At 48.1% G+C, this 16,881-nt stretch overlaps 1 protein-coding gene and 1 pseudogene across 1 annotated transcript in view; both read right to left on the reverse strand.

Moving 5' to 3' along the window:
- Positions 1 to 16,881, reverse strand: part of ADARB2 (adenosine deaminase RNA specific B2 (inactive)) — a 527,763-nt gene that overhangs the window by 133,048 nt on the left and 377,834 nt on the right. The window lies entirely within an intron of this gene.
- LOC141407585 (uncharacterized) lies at positions 7,778 to 9,944 on the reverse strand (annotated as a pseudogene).

Below are 16,881 nucleotides of genomic sequence, written 5' to 3' on the forward strand. Positions count from 1 at the left end.
TGTAATCCCAACACTTTGAGAAGCTGAAGCAGGTGGATTGCCTGAGCCGAGGAATTTGAGAGTGGCCTGGACAACAAAATGAGACCTTATCTCCACAAAAAAATAAAAAATTAGCCAGGTGCGGTGGTGGACGTCTGTAGTCCCAGTTACATGGGGGGCTGAAGTGGGGGCTGAAGTGGGAGGTTCACTTGAGCCCAGGAGGTTGAGGCTGCAGTGAGCTGTCGTTGCACCACTGCATTCCAGTCTGGGTGATGGAGTGAGACGTTGTCTCAGAAAAAAAAAATAAAAAATAAATAAAATAAAAGAGTGGATAGACTGGCTAGCTAGCATCACTTTTTTTTTGACATCTAACAGGTGTTAAATAAATATTGTTTGTTGATTAAAAATATTACAGTAAACAATGGCATATTTTTGATATTTTGACTTGAGAATTCAAAAGACTTTCAGACAGCACAGGACATTGGCCCCCTGACCTCAGAGGAAAGACACATCAAAGAGAATTCCCCACGTGCAGGACTGGAGACTTCCAATGTCCCTCCCACTCTAAGTTGTAATTCTGGTCTGTGCTGGCGTCTGTCCAATACAGACACAACTACTGGTTAATTTGGTTAATTCAGACAAGATATATCAATTTATTTGAGGAAAAACCCCAAAGCTTCATGTGATCTGTTTGATTAAATTGTCCAATTGATTACATTGTAAGGATTTCTCTGATTACATTGGAAGCAGAGTTACTGTTTTCCCTCTCTCTAGATTTCAAGTTGTCCATTTTTTCCCCATCCCCACAATCAATGGGAGAGACCCTTGTGTTGACGGTGGCAGAGCCAGCGATCCGACAGCCTTCCTCTGTTAGCTCGGATTCCTGGTCTCCAGCCCCCTCCTGCTATTGAGTTTTGACTCCAAATGCAAGTGGCCATCTCAGAACACAAGTCTCTCAGCTCATTAGAGAAAAGTGCTTGATCAGTTTCTTATTCAATTGCCGAGCTCATTACATGTGCCCCAGACTTGGCTGAGTTGACTCGATTTCTACTAGCTTTTCTCCTGTTTTGATTAACTTTGATGCCATAATTGCTTAGTTTGGAGTCATCTGATGTTACACAATCTTTAGGCACCTAGTGATGCTTTGCTGGGAAGAAGCTGTGGTCTCAATGTGTGCCAGGCCCTGCACCTTTGTCTCCCATGGCCCTGTGAGCTGGGTGCCCTTACCATCCAAATTTTATGGAGCAGAATGGGCCACATACTGAAAGGCCTCACAGAGAGAGCCAGGGTTCATATCCTGAGTTGGGCTCCCTGGCCCAGGACCTCAACCACCACGTGAAACTGCCTCTCTGTGCTCAGATGGGACCTGCTTAATTTTGAGGGTTTTAGTCTCTAAAGGTAATTTTCCTTACACCACAGCACATTGTTTCCCTCATCGTATTAATACATGATACTTGTAATAGGCAAAGTGTGTATGTGTAACAGAAAATTTTATACAGGAAAAAAAAGCATACAGGAAGGAGGCTGGGGAAAGACATGATGATGATTTATCAACTGCAGACCTCAAAGTTCAATAAAGTGAAAGGAAAGCAGCAGCCTGTGAGCTACTATCTGAGGGGCAGGGGCCGATGGTGAGAGGAGCTGTCTCAGGTGGGATTGCCTGTACGCTCGGTTCATCCTACTTACCTGTAATGCCACGGGGATGCTAATTCCTAGGGACAAAAAGGCAGCCCAAACCTAAAACACAATTCCTATTTCCTTTGCTACCCAGATTGCTGAAATAAAAACCTCTCGAAGAAAATAGACACCAAGCACCCCAATGGTCTTTTTACAAATGCCCGTAGCCCCATTATAGAAATTCTCACACGGCAGGTTACTTAGACAGGTCGGAACAATTAGACCGGACACACAATGAAGGTTATTTCTGCCAAAGTGTGTCTTTAACTTTTCAGGTAGGCAGGGGCCATGGCAAGATGCAGACTCATGGGCAGAGGCTGGAGGCTTCTTTGTGTTTCCTGGAGAAGTGGTGCGGCGGGAAATGTGGAAGAAGAGGCGGGGTGGCCTAGGTGGGTGTTTAGTGATCTCCAGAAAGTGGAATAAATAATTTGTTAATTAATGGCATGCCATATGGAAGAGATCAGGCCACGGCTTTTGGTCAAATACATTTGAAAATATTTTATCAAATGCCCTGCTTACTGTGACTGTCAAGTGCCATGAGCAGCGATGTCTAAAGCTGTCGTTGTGAGCCTCATGGACTCCTCACTGTGCTTCCTAAAGAGAAATACGCTTCCAGAGAGTAGGAATATTTCTCCGCAAGTGGGTGCACACACATGTGCATGTGTTTGTATAGAATAAATATATTTATAGTGTATTACATGTTTATATGTCTGTATATAAAATGCATTTATTATCATTCGTATCTGCAAATCTGGCTACTCACATGTAGATTCCTTGGTCAAGATTTATAACCTTAATAGGTGAATCTTTAAGATTGCAAGGCTGATTATTTTCTGTGTTATTTGAAGTTTTCCTTTTATAAATAAAGTTTCTTCAAGAAGCCAACAATATTTGTATAGAGTGAAAATTAGCCTCTTATTTTAATGTTTGATTTTTTAAAGGTGTGTAACTTCCTTGTGAAGCACCTGTGTGTAACTGTGCCATTGCTGCAAAACGTCCTCATTTCTGGGACTGGAGCTGGTCCTCGCTCCTCAGTGCTTTGACAAAACCCTCAGTGCATCTCCAGAATCGCACCAGAAGATGAACTGTCATGATTTGTCCTCACTTCAAACTCTTCCCAGAGCTTAATTCTAACATTTTAGCATGACTAAAAATCATGTGGGGCCCTTGTTAAAAGTGCAGCCCAAGATAGTATGGTTTGGTAGCTCTCGGTTAAGTGCCCAGGAGCTACATTTTAAACACGACACCCAGCCAAGTCTTATGTGTGTGGGTTACAATTCAGACTGTGAGGTCTTCTCGGGGCAATGGGTTTGTCTTACTTGTCTCTGTGTGTTCCAGCTACCTGCGCCTGGGGCAGATAGTACTCATTGAAGATGTCTGTGAGAAGAATGGATGGATGGAGGGAGGGAAGGATGGAAGGAGGGACGGAGGGTGGGAGGGATGGATAGAAGAATGGAGGAAGGAATGGAGGAAGGGGTGGAGGGAGATATGCAGGGATGGAAGGAGAGATGAAGGGAGGGATGAAAGAAGGAATGAAGGAAGGGAGAGAAGGAGGGATGACGGGAGGGATGGAGGGAAGGATGGAGGGAGAAATAGAGGGAGGGATGGGTAAACAGGGAAGGAGGGTGGGGGGTGAAGAAATGGGGAAAGGGTAGAAGGACAGATGGATGTACGGATGGAGGGTTGGAGGGATGAAATGATGGAGAGAGGGGTGAAAAGATGGATGAGGGATGGAAACCAGTCTCCTTGCAGGAAGGCGTGACCGCCTGCAAACCACTGGTTGAGCTATAACAAACTTGGGCAGTCATTTATGTCTTTTCTAAAACCTGAGGAACATTTTGATATGTCTTAAATAAGGATAAGTGAGTCCCATCCTAAATATGAAATACTCTGTCACTTTTCTCTGATTTCAAAAGTCATCAAAGCAGAATGTGCACATCTCGATTACCTCATTGTTTCTGCACCAGCTCACTGCCGGGCTTATCCTGCTTGGCATATGCAAATTAGAGAGATGCCTGCATTACAGACACGCTGCAATCCCCATGTCTTCACACTGAATTTGGATTTGAATAGTGCTAAATGGGTCTTCACATTTGGCTTTGGTGGTTAATTTGACCATTCATAGCATGTTTTCATATTTCTTCATGACGAATGTAAACATAATTAGCTCTTATTCAAAAATAATTTGGTTGTAGAATGCAGTGATTTCTAAACATGTCCTCCATTTTAAGAAACTCTAATATGCAAACATTCGAAATCATGGAGTGCGTAAATTCAGCATCTATTCTTCTCACAGTGATTTTTGGCTTTGGGCTTCACTGCAGGAGGCCTACAGACAATGGGATCCTGTAATGCATTTAAGATGTTACCCACTTGGCAATAATTGGATGACTCTTTAAGGAATGTAGTAGCACCTCCATTAAAGCAATTATCTTGTTATTGTGTGGCTGTTTCCATATCTGTTTCTCTGGTTCACTGTTTCTTAATAAATTTTATCCTGTTTATCTTTGTTTCCACAGTGTCTTAAATACCCTGTGCCTAATTAATGCTTTAGGTATTTAAAGGGTATTTTCACACATCTCTGTATCTCTCAACACTTCTGAAGTATCATGGGAACCCCCCCCATATTTATGAAATGAACATCCTTACAGATAGGCAGATCATCCTGTATTATGATGTATGAGTACTACATAGCTGTGGGAGGAAAATGAAAGGTTTAAAGACTCCTTGGATATTTCTTCGTATTATAAAATAAGAATGACCTTTGCAACTCTACTTAGGTTCAGCTGCTTGTGAATTATGAGGGGTTCCTCAAGGAACAGACATTTCCCAGAGCCTCCTCACCCTCAGAAGACCACAAAACTTCTCTGCAGAAAGTATTACACTTTCTCAGTCCACTGAGGACTCCCTGTGTCAGGTGAAGTTTTATTATTGTCCTTAGCACTGAAAGAATTGCTTGCAGGATGTTTCAGCTCATTTCTTCCTGTTGTCATCTGTGATTCTCGACGGTGGTGACCTTTACAGTACATGTGTGGCCTCCCCCTCTGTTCTGATTCCTGATTCTCCTCTTCCTTTCCGTCTAACAGAGTATACAGCCCTGTCACAGATAATGACTCCAGACAGCCAAAAATCAACAGACAGGAGATTAATGGACTGGGTTATTTTATAACTAATCCACATAATGATTTTTCCCTTTTTTATTTAAAGATTTGTGTGTGTGTGTGTGTGTTTTAGATATAACCAAGAATGAACTTTTCCAAAGGTCACTTAATTACTAGGGGAGAATAGAAAGTGGTGCAGATAGTGTGTGTTTATAAGCATGTGGTGTGTGTGTGTCTGTGTGTGTGTGTGTGCACTTGTCTCCAAATTAAATTTTTTGGCCAAATAATCAAGTATTAGGAAAGGCAAAATACCCAGAGTGATTCTCACTCAGGATTTAGACTCTAATGGCAAGCTCTAATGGCTCACCTGCATGGACTGCAGTCAGAGAAGGTGCACACTCGCCTTAGGTGGCAGGCTGGGCTTGACTGCACCAAATGCTGGGCGTCCCGCTGAGTGGTCCAGCTTTTCTGAGTGGTTGGTGTCAGTGATGCCATTGAAATGCCAAGAAATGAGCTGAAACATCCTGCAAACAATTCTTCCATGGTAAGGAGTATAATAAAACTTCACCTGACACAGGGAGGCCTCAGCAGACTGAGAAGGTGTAATTTTTTCTGGAGAGAAGTTTTGTGGTCTTCTGAGGGTGACGAGATGCATGCGCCGGGGTTACCCATCCCTCCCACCAAGGCCTCATTATCACCTCAACTTTACCCTGGGGCTGGAGTACAGGGATTCGAATGAAATTTCTGATTCTCATGGTTTCATTTAGGCCACTCCAATTATTGATATGATTTTGCTATATTGATTTTATTGCATTTAATTCCCATTTCAAATACCAGGAGAAGTTAAGGAATTGGTTCATAAAATATTTAAGATAATTGGCCAGACTATAAAAGGGGGGTGCCCTTAATTCACAAAGAGGAGAAGTCACAGGATTTGCTTCTCAGGTCTTGGTCCAGCCCAGCCTTTTTCACCTCGTACATACTACACACACACTGGATGCTCTGCTGAAGTTGTGTTGTCACCTGGGACTGACACATGCTTTCTGTGGCATCGTTTAATACGGTCATGGTACTTTGCAAAATGGAGTAGAATCATTGGAGTAAATCATCGTGGCTCGAAATAAAAGCATCTATTTTACAGAGAAACGTTCACTGAAGCTAGCCCATGTGGATGGAACTTTGAGGAAGAACCACATTCCCAAACTCTACAGAGAGCTCATTAAAAATAGGGAGTGTCTTAAGGAATGTGGCAGGCATTTCTCCTTTTATTCATGCTGGCAGACTGATAAATACTTAACTGAATATGGCTTCAGAGCTTCAGCCCAAATGCTTAAATGCATTCAACCAAAAGCTCAACTGTCTTGGGCCACACAGTTTCAGTGGACTGTTCCTAGTTCACTGCTTCTGGTCCCTAATAACCACATTGCAGATAAACTTCATTTCTGAAACCATTTTTCCCCATTTCCAATTTCTCTTCTTCAGATCCCTAACATGTAAAATGCTCAGTTTTAACTATTTCCTCAAAAACAAAAACAATCCTGTAGAGGCAAAATGCTTAAACAAGAAAACCAGGTCCCCTAGTCAAGTGAGGTGTTGTTTAGAATGATGCAGGGTTTTAAAATGACACGAATTTTCTATTTAGGATGGCCTCAAACATGGACCAGCTAGTTCTCAGTTAGGCAATTTCTGTCTGTTTCATAAATGAATCTAAAACACGAATGGAAATGGTGGCTCCTGTGAGGGCCGGCTCACAGCTCGAGCCTTACATCACCCCCTGACATTTTGGCATGGTGGATAGAGAGGTGGCGGATGAAGGATTTCAAGGCTGAAAGAAGACAAATCTGCCCCTTCTTGTCCACCAGGCATCAGGTTCCAGGTTCTGGAAACAGGACGGTGGGCGGGCTGTCTGCTTCCTTGCATGCACTGGAGTGCAGGGTGGCTGTGAGCTTACTCACTCCAACATTTGTTTCATTCCCAGCAGCTCCGGACCTTGAGGGCTGATCTTCCCAACTCATCTCCACATTCCAACACCAGCAGCCTCTGCTGGGTCTCATACTCTGGATTCAAAGCATCGCTTCTCTTGAGACGCTTTCCTCATTTTGGTTGAATAGGATGTTTCTTTCCAAGTTTCCAACAGTGTTTCTGGTCTGTTGGGTTTTTCCTCCCTGGCCCCCACACTAGCTGGGTTGCTTGGCCACACCCTGGGCTGAGTGGAGATGTCTTCCTGCCATGCCTGTAGCTGAGCATGGACCCCCACAGCCCAGCATAGTCTCTCCTCAGGTTAACCCTGCCCCATTGAAAGGGTGGGTCAAATCTGCAGTTTTCAGAGCTGGCAGCATGGTGACCACGATTCACACAGGGTAAGTGCATCCTGCACCTTGCGTTGACCCCAAGTCTATGGGACTAAGGAGAAGTCATCTTTTTCTGGGTCCCTTTCCTGCCGATGGCACTTTTATGTGAAGGAGCCACTCAGAGCCTTCGTTTCATTGATGCAACAGGTTGTGAGGAGGTGGAGACAAACTCTGGCTGTGTTTTTACTGTTTTTGCTTTCTTCTTGCCTCTCACATCCCTACATTTGCTCTGATTACAAAAGGGATTAAAAACATATAAACAAAATCAAACAACACCAAACACAGCAGAAATATCAATCCATCCAGGCTGCAGTGGATTCTTGCCAAACTTTGAAAATTATCCAAGTCAATACTTCCATTAGAAAAGAGCTTTTCTGGCCATGAAAAGTGGAGCAGCAGCTATCCACAGAGGGAGCGGGTGTGGGGCTGCTCCCGCCCCTGCTCTGAAGTCCCCCTGGGACCTCAGAGGATGAAGAGACAGCCATCGATGGCAGGTGCCAGCCCACCTGTGACCAAGTGCAGATTTGCAAAAAGGAATGCATTCCCAACAATACAGCACAGAAGGTTTGGAATAACTGCTTTTGATAGAAGTTCCAACAGTTTTGAAGTTACTCTCGCAGCAGCACTCCTGCATTCTGGCTTGGTGTCTTCAGATGGACAGGGGTGGGCTCACAGCTGGGGGTGGGCAGTGGAGAGGGAACACGGTCACACCTCTGATTATGGACCTTCCTGTGTGCTGTGGCCCCAGAGAGCCGAGAGCCACATGGGTCCGGAATTCAATCAGCACCCACCAAAGAACCATGTGCCCCGCAGCAGCAGTAACCAGCATCCACCAGAGAACCACGTGCCCCACAGCAGCCATAACCAGCATCCGCCAGAGAACCACCTGCCCCGCAGCGGCGATAACCAGTATCCACCAGAGAACCACGTGCCCCACAGCAGCCATAACCAGCATCCACCAGAGAACCACGTGCCCCACAGCGGCCATAACCAGCATCCACCAGAGAACCACGTGCCCCACAGCGGCCATAACCAGCATCCACCAGAGAACCACGTGCCCCACAGCGGCCATAACCAGCATCCACCAGAGAACCACGTGCCCCACAGCGGCCATAACCAGCATCCACCAGAGAACCACGTGCCCCACAGTGGCGATAACCAGCATCCACCAGAGAACCACGTGCCCCACAGCAGCCATAACCAGTATCTGCCAGAGAACCACCTGCCCCACAGTGGCGATAACCAGCATCCACCAGAGAACCACGTGCCCCACAGCAGCCATAACCAGCATCCACCAGAGAACCGCGTGCCCCACAGCGGCCATAACCAGCATCCACCAGAGAACCACGTGCCCCACAGCGGCCATAGCCAACATCCAGCAGAGAACCACGTGCCCCACAGCAGCGATAATCAGCATCCAGCAGAGAACCACGTGCCCCACAGTGGCGATTTCCTTCAGGCAGAATGGGACTCTTTCGTGATACCTCTTTTTCCTGGGCCACTTTCACCCTCTCACTCTTCTTTTTGATGTGTGCATCCCAGGCTCGTTGATCATGGTATTGCTATGTGTTTCTTTCAGCCAGGTTTTGTCCTGAATTTAGTCAGAACTAAGCTGCAGCTGTGCAGGAAGGTGTGGTTGGCTGGCAGTGCCCACATGTTGGGGTGTCCCGTCCTCCCGCTCACTCTCAAAGATGGGCAGTTATGGTGAAATCAGTGAAAGTCAAATCCAATTTTTCAAGAATTCTTAACCCTCTGCCTGGATGTCCCATTTGATCATTAAAATCACCCTGTGATGAACCCCCTTTCTCAGCTTCCCCATACCACGGAGAAGGCTGAGGCAAGTCCTTCAAACGCACACACGGCCCCACAGAACCAGGACTGACACCCACAGGGCCTTGACTCTGAGGCCCCTGCCCAACCGCTGTGCACGCCGCTTGGCTGTCTGCTCACATTAAACATCACGGCATCAAGAAACATTCAGGGAACAATGACTCCTGACTGCTGCAGTCTTCTCCAGGTGGGTCATTCCTAGGGAGGAGGAGGAGCTTTGGGAAGCCGGTCTTTCCCTCTCTCCTCCTCTTGGAGATTGCAGACCCACGGGAGGAGAGTACCCTCAGATGCTCTTGGACATGGATGGGTGGAAAGTCTCAGCCTCATCCAGCCCTGCCTGTGATAGGCTAGCACTTGAGGACATCAGTGGCACTCTGGCTCTGAGTTAGGAAACCTACTGCCCCAACGGTTCAGCCACCTCCTCTGCATCTTTGTCCACCTGACTGTATCGCAATGGGGTGAGAAATTGATTAGGAAAAGAGTTTTTTTTGCTGTGATCAGTTCTCATCTTCTCTGCTACATTTATTACTCTTTTTAGTTAGTCCTTTTTTTGAACAAAAATCTCCCTCCATCTCAAAAACAAGAGCCTTGTTTGTAAATCACAGAAGAAAGTTATCTCCAAATTGGGGAATGCACAAAACTATGAGTTGGAGAAAAATGTTGGAACTTCACCTTAGAGATTTGTATGATAAAAAATGCTTTTGCAGACACAAGAACAGGATGTGGTCATGACCTGCTGGTTCCCAACGACACAAGGAGAAAGAATGGAGCATAAAAGACAGATCCGGGGTGAAGAGAAATGAGATCTATACACAAGACATGAAGATAGTCAGGGCTTTTCTGACATAGGAAGTCATAGGAAGCCAGTACATAAAAACCAGGTTTTCAAACAACCCCATAAAAAAGTGGGCAAAGGACATGCACAGACACCTCTCAAAAGAAGACATCCATGCAGTCAATAAGCATATGAAAAAAAAGCTCAATGTCACTGATCATTAGAGAAATGCAAATCAAAACCACAGTGAGATACCATCTTATACCAGTCAAAATGGCTAATACTAAAAAGTCAAAAAATAACAGATGCTGGTGAGAAAAAAGAACAGAATGTAAATTAGCTCAGTGGGAATGAGCTAGTGGGAATGTAAATCAGTTCAGCCATTGTGGTAAGCAATTTGGCAAGTTCTCAAAGAACTTAAAACAGAACTACCATCTGACCCAGCAGCCCCATTACTGGGTATACACCCAAAGGAATATAAATTGCTCTACCATAAAGACACATGCATGCGCATGTTCATCACAGCACTATTCATAATCGCAAAGTCATGGAATCAACCTAAATGCCCATCCATGGACTGGATACAGAAAATGTGGTACATATACACCATGGAATACTATGCAGCCACAAAAAAGAACCAGATCATGTCTTCTGCAGGAACACGGATGGAGCTGGAGGCCGTTATCCTAAGCAAACTAATGCAGGAACAGAAAACCAAATTCTCACTTATATGTGGGAATAAAACACTGGGCACCTATGGCCACGAATGGGGGAGCAACAGATACTAGGAACTACTTGAGGGTGAGGGGTGGGAGGAGGGTGAGGACTGAAAATCCACCTCTCGGCCACTATGCTAATCACATGGGTAACAAAACAATCTGTACACCAAATCCCCACAATTTACCCATGTAGCAAACCTGTACATGTGCCCTTGAACCTCAAATATGAGTTAACAAAACCCAGGTTTGGCAGGAGGCATCTGCGTGTGATTGAGCATGGCTGGGTCCTCCTAATCATGGCTCTCCCACTTGTGGCTGCGAGTCCTCACCCAAGCCACCTGCCTCACAGGATTTGGGTTCCATTTCTGTAAGATAATGGACTGGGTCAATGTTTCTAAAATTCACTGGCATCTGATTTACTCATCAAACCAACAGACCACGCTATAAGGCAGGGAAATAGGTTCCCTTGTTCAGCAGCGAAGGACTCAGTCAAGGTCATGTGTGAACTCTTGGAGACTGGGTGGCCGTCACGGCAATGACCTGATGAGAAGGTGATGCCTCAGCGTGCCCAAAGCTGCATGGCAGGAGAGGGAAGGGCTCAGAATATCGTCTCTGGTGTTGTTTGGGAATAACCCTGCTTTAACTAAAGAATTAAAGTTACACTCACAGAGGAAAGGTAAAAGGCAAGAATTGTCACAAAGCACAAGTGGGAGCTGAATGCTGAGTATAAGAGGGGAGATACCTGGGCCAGTGACCTGACCCCCCAGGCCGCTGCAGGAGGCCGACCCCAGCACCCTTCTGGCAGCCACAGAGGGGGCCCACATGGACCCCATGCCTTTCACAGACTGTTTCCCAGGAGGCAAAATGTCAGCAACGGGTGCTAGTACGGTGGTCTGAGCGAAAGCTGTGGACACGGCTGTGACTTCTGGGACGGGCACGGAGAGGTACTTTCACACACACTGTATCGTGGGGCCCCAAATGAACCAGGAGGTCAGCGTCAGCACCCACATTCTACGAGTGGGCAGGAGAGGGACCCTCAGCCTGGCTGTGCTGGGGGTTGGGCCAGGCCGGGCCCACACCCGTGTGCCTGCTGTCTCACGCGGCCATCACTGTGTTTCCAAGCTCTGTACATAATGTCCTCTAGGCCAAGAAATAAATCAGACTGTGGGACCCAGGAGGGCACGTGGAGGGAACCACAGGAGGGCACGTGGAGGGAACCACCGCAGCCTGCGGAGTGAGCCAGGAGGGCACGTGGAGGGAACCACCGCAGCCTGGGAGGTGAGGATGCTTTACTCTCATGCCAGACCCACCTGTCACGGTGGCCACCCCTCAGGAGGCCTCGTCAGACCCAGAACGGTGTCAGCATGGGCTGGACTGCAGTCCAGGGACTCTTTATGGACCAACGCCCCTGACCTTAGAGGTGCTCAGAGAAGCTCCTTCCTTTGGAAACCCTGGCTGCTCTGCAGGTGAGGCAGCTCAGAGTCTGTGTATGCTGCTCCGGGCACCCAGCTGGCAAGAGGTAGAGCCAGGCTTAAGTTCAAGTCTGCCAACTCCCCAGGAGGCTTTCTCCCATTTCCATCAGAATGGACCCACCAGGACTTTTGCAGTGCCCTGTGGACTCTCCCATGACCACACTTGTCACAGCTCAACTGACACCATGTCCTCCTGCCCTTGGGAACTGAGCCAGCCCAGCCTCATGCACGTGGCTCTGCTGGTGACCTGGGTTCGCATCCGGGGAGCTGGCTGGACAGAAGCGCTGCTGCTCTGTGTCCTCCTGTGACTCTGATTATGAGGACAGCACCCCTTCTTTTTTGAGGGACAGGACAAGAATTCTAGGGTCATGTACAGAGGCCACACGGATGTGTGACCTGCCTATTCCAGCCTATTCTTAGCATTTGAATCCCTGTTTCTTGGCGTTGAAATCCAGAACAACTTTGCATGGCTGCTGCAGGCCGACACGTGTGCTTGATGGAGGGACATTCACTTCGATTTCTCAGTTTAGATAACTGAATAAAGCCTCTACAGCAAACCCCGCAACCTGAGAGCCATTTTACTAAATACTTTTAATTTTACTAAAATCATCACAAATGAAACGTGGTTAAGGCAAAAGGAGAGACTGCCGGCAGAGGATGGCTTTCACCGCTGTGTGTATTATCGTCATGATCAGAAGAAAAACGCCCTGTATTTTTTTAAAGACCCATTCACACTTAGTGTTTGTATAGTAACTTTTGTTCTGTTCTCCTTTAATTTTGAATACTTGAGTGAATTCACAATTCCACCGAGTGCATTGATTTAGAAAACTTCATTTTAAAAACAGTTAATCGTGGTGCCATTGTTACAAACTCTCATGCCACTTTATTACTCCCCAAGCAGTGACAGTGTCTCAGATGTGTGGGTGAGAGAGTGGCCAGAATGTGGTGGTGAAGGAGATGGGGCTTGAGATTGGGAATAACGAGTTCATCTCTCACCAACCAGTGAGAACCCCTCAGCCCCTCAGTTCCTGCCCCTTCTTGTGGGTGCTGTGAACACAGGCGCCCTTCAACCCTGGGGGACCTGAGGTTGTCACTGCATTTTTACTTAAAAATTTTTAAGTAAAAATGCAGCATATGAGACAGTTGCTGATAGGGGCATGAACTGGCTTTCAGTGTTGCTGAGTCTTGCTCTTCAGAATGATCTGGGAGCATTTGTGGGGAGGAAGAGATAAAATGCCTCGAGATGCAGCATATTTAAACAGATTTGACCCCCAGCCACGCGGCAAGCTCCAGCCTTTACAGAGTTGCTCGGCGAGAACAAGGCCATGAGAAGCAGAAGGTGCCGGGGCGCTCCAACCAGTCTCCTGCTCCAGACACTACCTGGGGCAGTGGACCGGGAGCCAGGCTCATGTTAGGTGAAGGCACCCGGGCCCTTCTCCCATCTGTCCAGGGTCCTCTGTTTCCCATTGGTTTGGAAAGCTAGAATTTAATGGAAAATACTACAGGAGTGAGAAAATATAAGCTCCAGTTTTGGGCAAAACGCTGCAGATTGCATGTCAATGAGGGATGCGTGCGTGTTTGCTGCTCGTCAAATGTTACCAAGACAGCAGCCCCCAGCATATGTGCCCATATTGGATACATCATGTTGGCATATGGACATCTTACATGGGTTCTATTTTCTCAGGATGTGAGAAATGCAGGTGAACATTCCATCACAGATCCTTATTTTCTTTTTTTTTCTCTTTTTTTTCTTATTATACTTTAAGTTCTAGGGTACATGTGCACAACGTGCAGGTTTGTTGCATATGTATACTTGTGCCATGTTGGTGTGCTGCACCCATCAACTCGTCAGCACCCATCAACTCGTCATTTACATCAGGTATAACTCCCAATGCCATCCCTCCTCCCTCCCCCCTCCCCATAATAAGCCCTGGTGTGTGATGTTCCCCTTCCCGAGTCCAAGTGATCTCATTGTTCAATTCCCACCTATGAGTGAGAACATGCGGTGCTTGGTTTTCTGTTGTTGCGATAATTTGCTGAGAATGATGGTTTCTAGCTGCATCCATGTCCCTACAAAGGACATGAACTCAACCTTTTTTATGGCTGCATAGTATTCCATGGTGTATATGCGCCACATTTTCTTAATCCAGTCTGTCACTGATGGACATTTGGGTTGATTCCAAGTCTTTGCTATTGTGAATAGTGCCGCAATAAACATACGTGTGCATGTGTCTTTATAGCAGCATGATTTATAATCCTTTGAGTATATCCCCAGTAATGGGATGGCTGGGTCAAATGGTATTTGTAGTTCTAGATCCTTGAGGAATCACCATACTGTTTTCCACAATGATTGAACTAGTTTACAATCCCACCAACAGTGTAAAAGTGTTCCTATTGCTCCACATCCTCTCCAGCACCTGTTGTTTCCTGACTTTTTAATGATTGCCATTCTAACTGGTGTGAGAGGGTATCTCATTGAGATTTTGATTTGCATTTCTCTGATGGCCAGTGATGACGAGCATTTTTGCATGTGTCTGTTGACAGATCCTTATTTTCAAGATGAGGAAGTGCAGGCCCAGAGGGGCCCAGGACTGGCTGAGTCCCTTCAGTTCTGCTCTGCCTTCCCAGTCCTGCATGCCAGCCCTCAACATGTTACTCCAGAAATGGGATTAGAGGAGCTCATTTGGATTTTCCCTGAAATCCCTGTTTCCTTTCCCGCCTTCCTGATCATGAAGTTGCAGTGAGTTGTGTTGGAGGACCAAGCCCTCGTCTCCACAGCCGTCGTCCCTGGGACAAGAATGAGATTGCCAAATGCCACTCTAAGCATGGTTCATGCATCTGCCCATTTCATTCTCCCAGCCGCTCTGTGAGCGACTGCTTTTGGTATCATCTCATTCAGGAATGAGGAGAAACCAGGGCACAGGTACTTGGCACTCAAGGGCTTAGGTCCCACAGCTGGTAAGCGGATGCAGGAGACTGGCTCTGGAGACAAAGCTCACCACCTTCTCCAGGGCTGTGGATGGCAGCCGTGTGATCTGTCCCCTGCCCAGGAGACCACTGAAGAGTACACAGATTAGGAGCCAGGAGGCCTCAGCCCTCACCTCAGCTCTCCACACTCATTGGCTACGATCCTCAGTAAGACCATGGATGCCTCGACCTGGCCAGTGCACAAGGAGCACAGCATCAACGCCTCCAAACAGCGCTCACAGGTGACGCCCTCCTCTGGACCCCACAGACGCAGTGCACCGAAGCACCCTGACTGGACACCAGGATTGCTGAGAAGGGGGCTGGAACAGACTCAGGGTAATTGGGAGATGAATGGGAAGAGAGAGGCAGTAAGAGACGGAGGGAGGTAAAGAGATACAGGGACAGAGAGGGAGACGGAGACAGAGACAGAGAGACTGAGAGACAGAGAGACTGAGAGACAGAGACAGGGAGATACTGAGAGAGAGGGAGAGACAGAGACAAAGAGAGACAGGTACCAAGAGAGACAGAGACAGAAGAGGGAGACAGGCAGAGAGAAACAGAGACAGTGGGAATGTGAATGCCAGGCCCCTGCAGGGCCATCTCAGTCCTTGGTGCAGTGATTTGCAGAGCATGGGGTGTGCCCTGCATTGCCGGGGGCTGGGGTGGGAGTGGCTACGAAGTCATTTCTCTTGGGAGGAACATTTCCCTGTTGTTTCTAAACTCTCGGGAAACTGTCTGATGTCTCTAAAGAAACCACTGTTGCCTGCACTCGCGGAAAGCTGATTCAGGAAGGGGTCTCAGGAGTCTGGGATGTGAGTTTCCTGGGTGAGCGGTTGGGGGGCCTCTGTGGTGCCTCTGAGTCTGCAGGTCCTGCTGCTGCTGCCACTCCTGGGCTGTCAGGCGACGCCTGAGCCGTGGAGCCTGTGACTCTTGCCAGCTTGGGCAGTGCTTGCTCCCTGCAGGGTTGGCCCAGACTCTGTTCTGAGTGGGTGGTGGTCTGGGGCCCTTAGCCAGGCAGTGCCTCCCTCAGCTGCCTCCATCTGAGGCCCTCCCTGCAGCTCTGCCCCCCACACCCTGTGCCCTGCTCTCCTCCTCCCACCTGCTCTGCTCTGTCTGCCGTCAGTTTCCAAGGGAACCTGAGCTGACACTGGGAGAAGCAGAATTAGGGGCTGTGAAGGCCCCGAGAGGGGGTCCAGGTCCCAAATGCTGGTTTTGGGCTCCATCTGGGCACCCTGAGACTGTATGAGGGTGACCGGGCTGCTGCTGAGGTCAACACTGGGAGCTGAGTGCCCATGCACCCCAGGGCTGTCCAGCACCCATCCACATCAGCTCCTGGGGCTCACAGGAGGCACAGGCAGGCGTGCAAGCAACAGAGGCCCAGGAAGTCACCAGGTGCTGCGAGAACGATGGAAAGAGGCCTGTGTGATAATGGGCGAAGGAGAGAGGACTCAGGGGAGGGGCTCAGGGGAGAGGGCTCAGGGGATGTGACAATGGGTGAAGGGGAGAGGGCTGAGGGGTGAGGGCTCAGGGGATGTGACAATGGGGGAACGAGAGAGGACTCAGGGGAGGGGCTCAGGGGAGAGGGCTCAGGGGATGTGACAATGGGTGAAGGGGAGAGGGCTGAGGGGTGAGGGCTCAGGGGATGTGACAATGGGGGAACGAGAGAGGACTCAGGGGAGGGGGCTCAGGGGAGAGGGCTCAGGGGAGAGGGCTCAGGCGATGTGACAATGGGTGAAGGGGAGAGGGCTCAGGGGTGAGGGCTCAGGGGATGTGACAATGGGGGAACGAGAGAGGACTCAGGGGAGGGGGCTCAGGGGAGAGGGCTCAGGGGATGTGACAATGGGCGAAGGAGAGAGGGCTCAGGGAAGAAGGGCCCTCCCGGACATCCTTGGGGTGGGGAAGGTGGTACCTCATGTGCTCTCCCAGGTCCCCTCTCCTCTCTCAGATGCACCTTTTTCCTTTCTCTGCTCATTTAAACGTTGGCTTTTCCCAGCTGCCATCTCCTTTAGC

Source organism: Macaca fascicularis, chromosome 9 (assembly GCF_037993035.2).
Source record: "Macaca fascicularis isolate 582-1 chromosome 9, T2T-MFA8v1.1".
Lineage (NCBI taxonomy): Eukaryota > Metazoa > Chordata > Mammalia > Primates > Cercopithecidae > Macaca > Macaca fascicularis.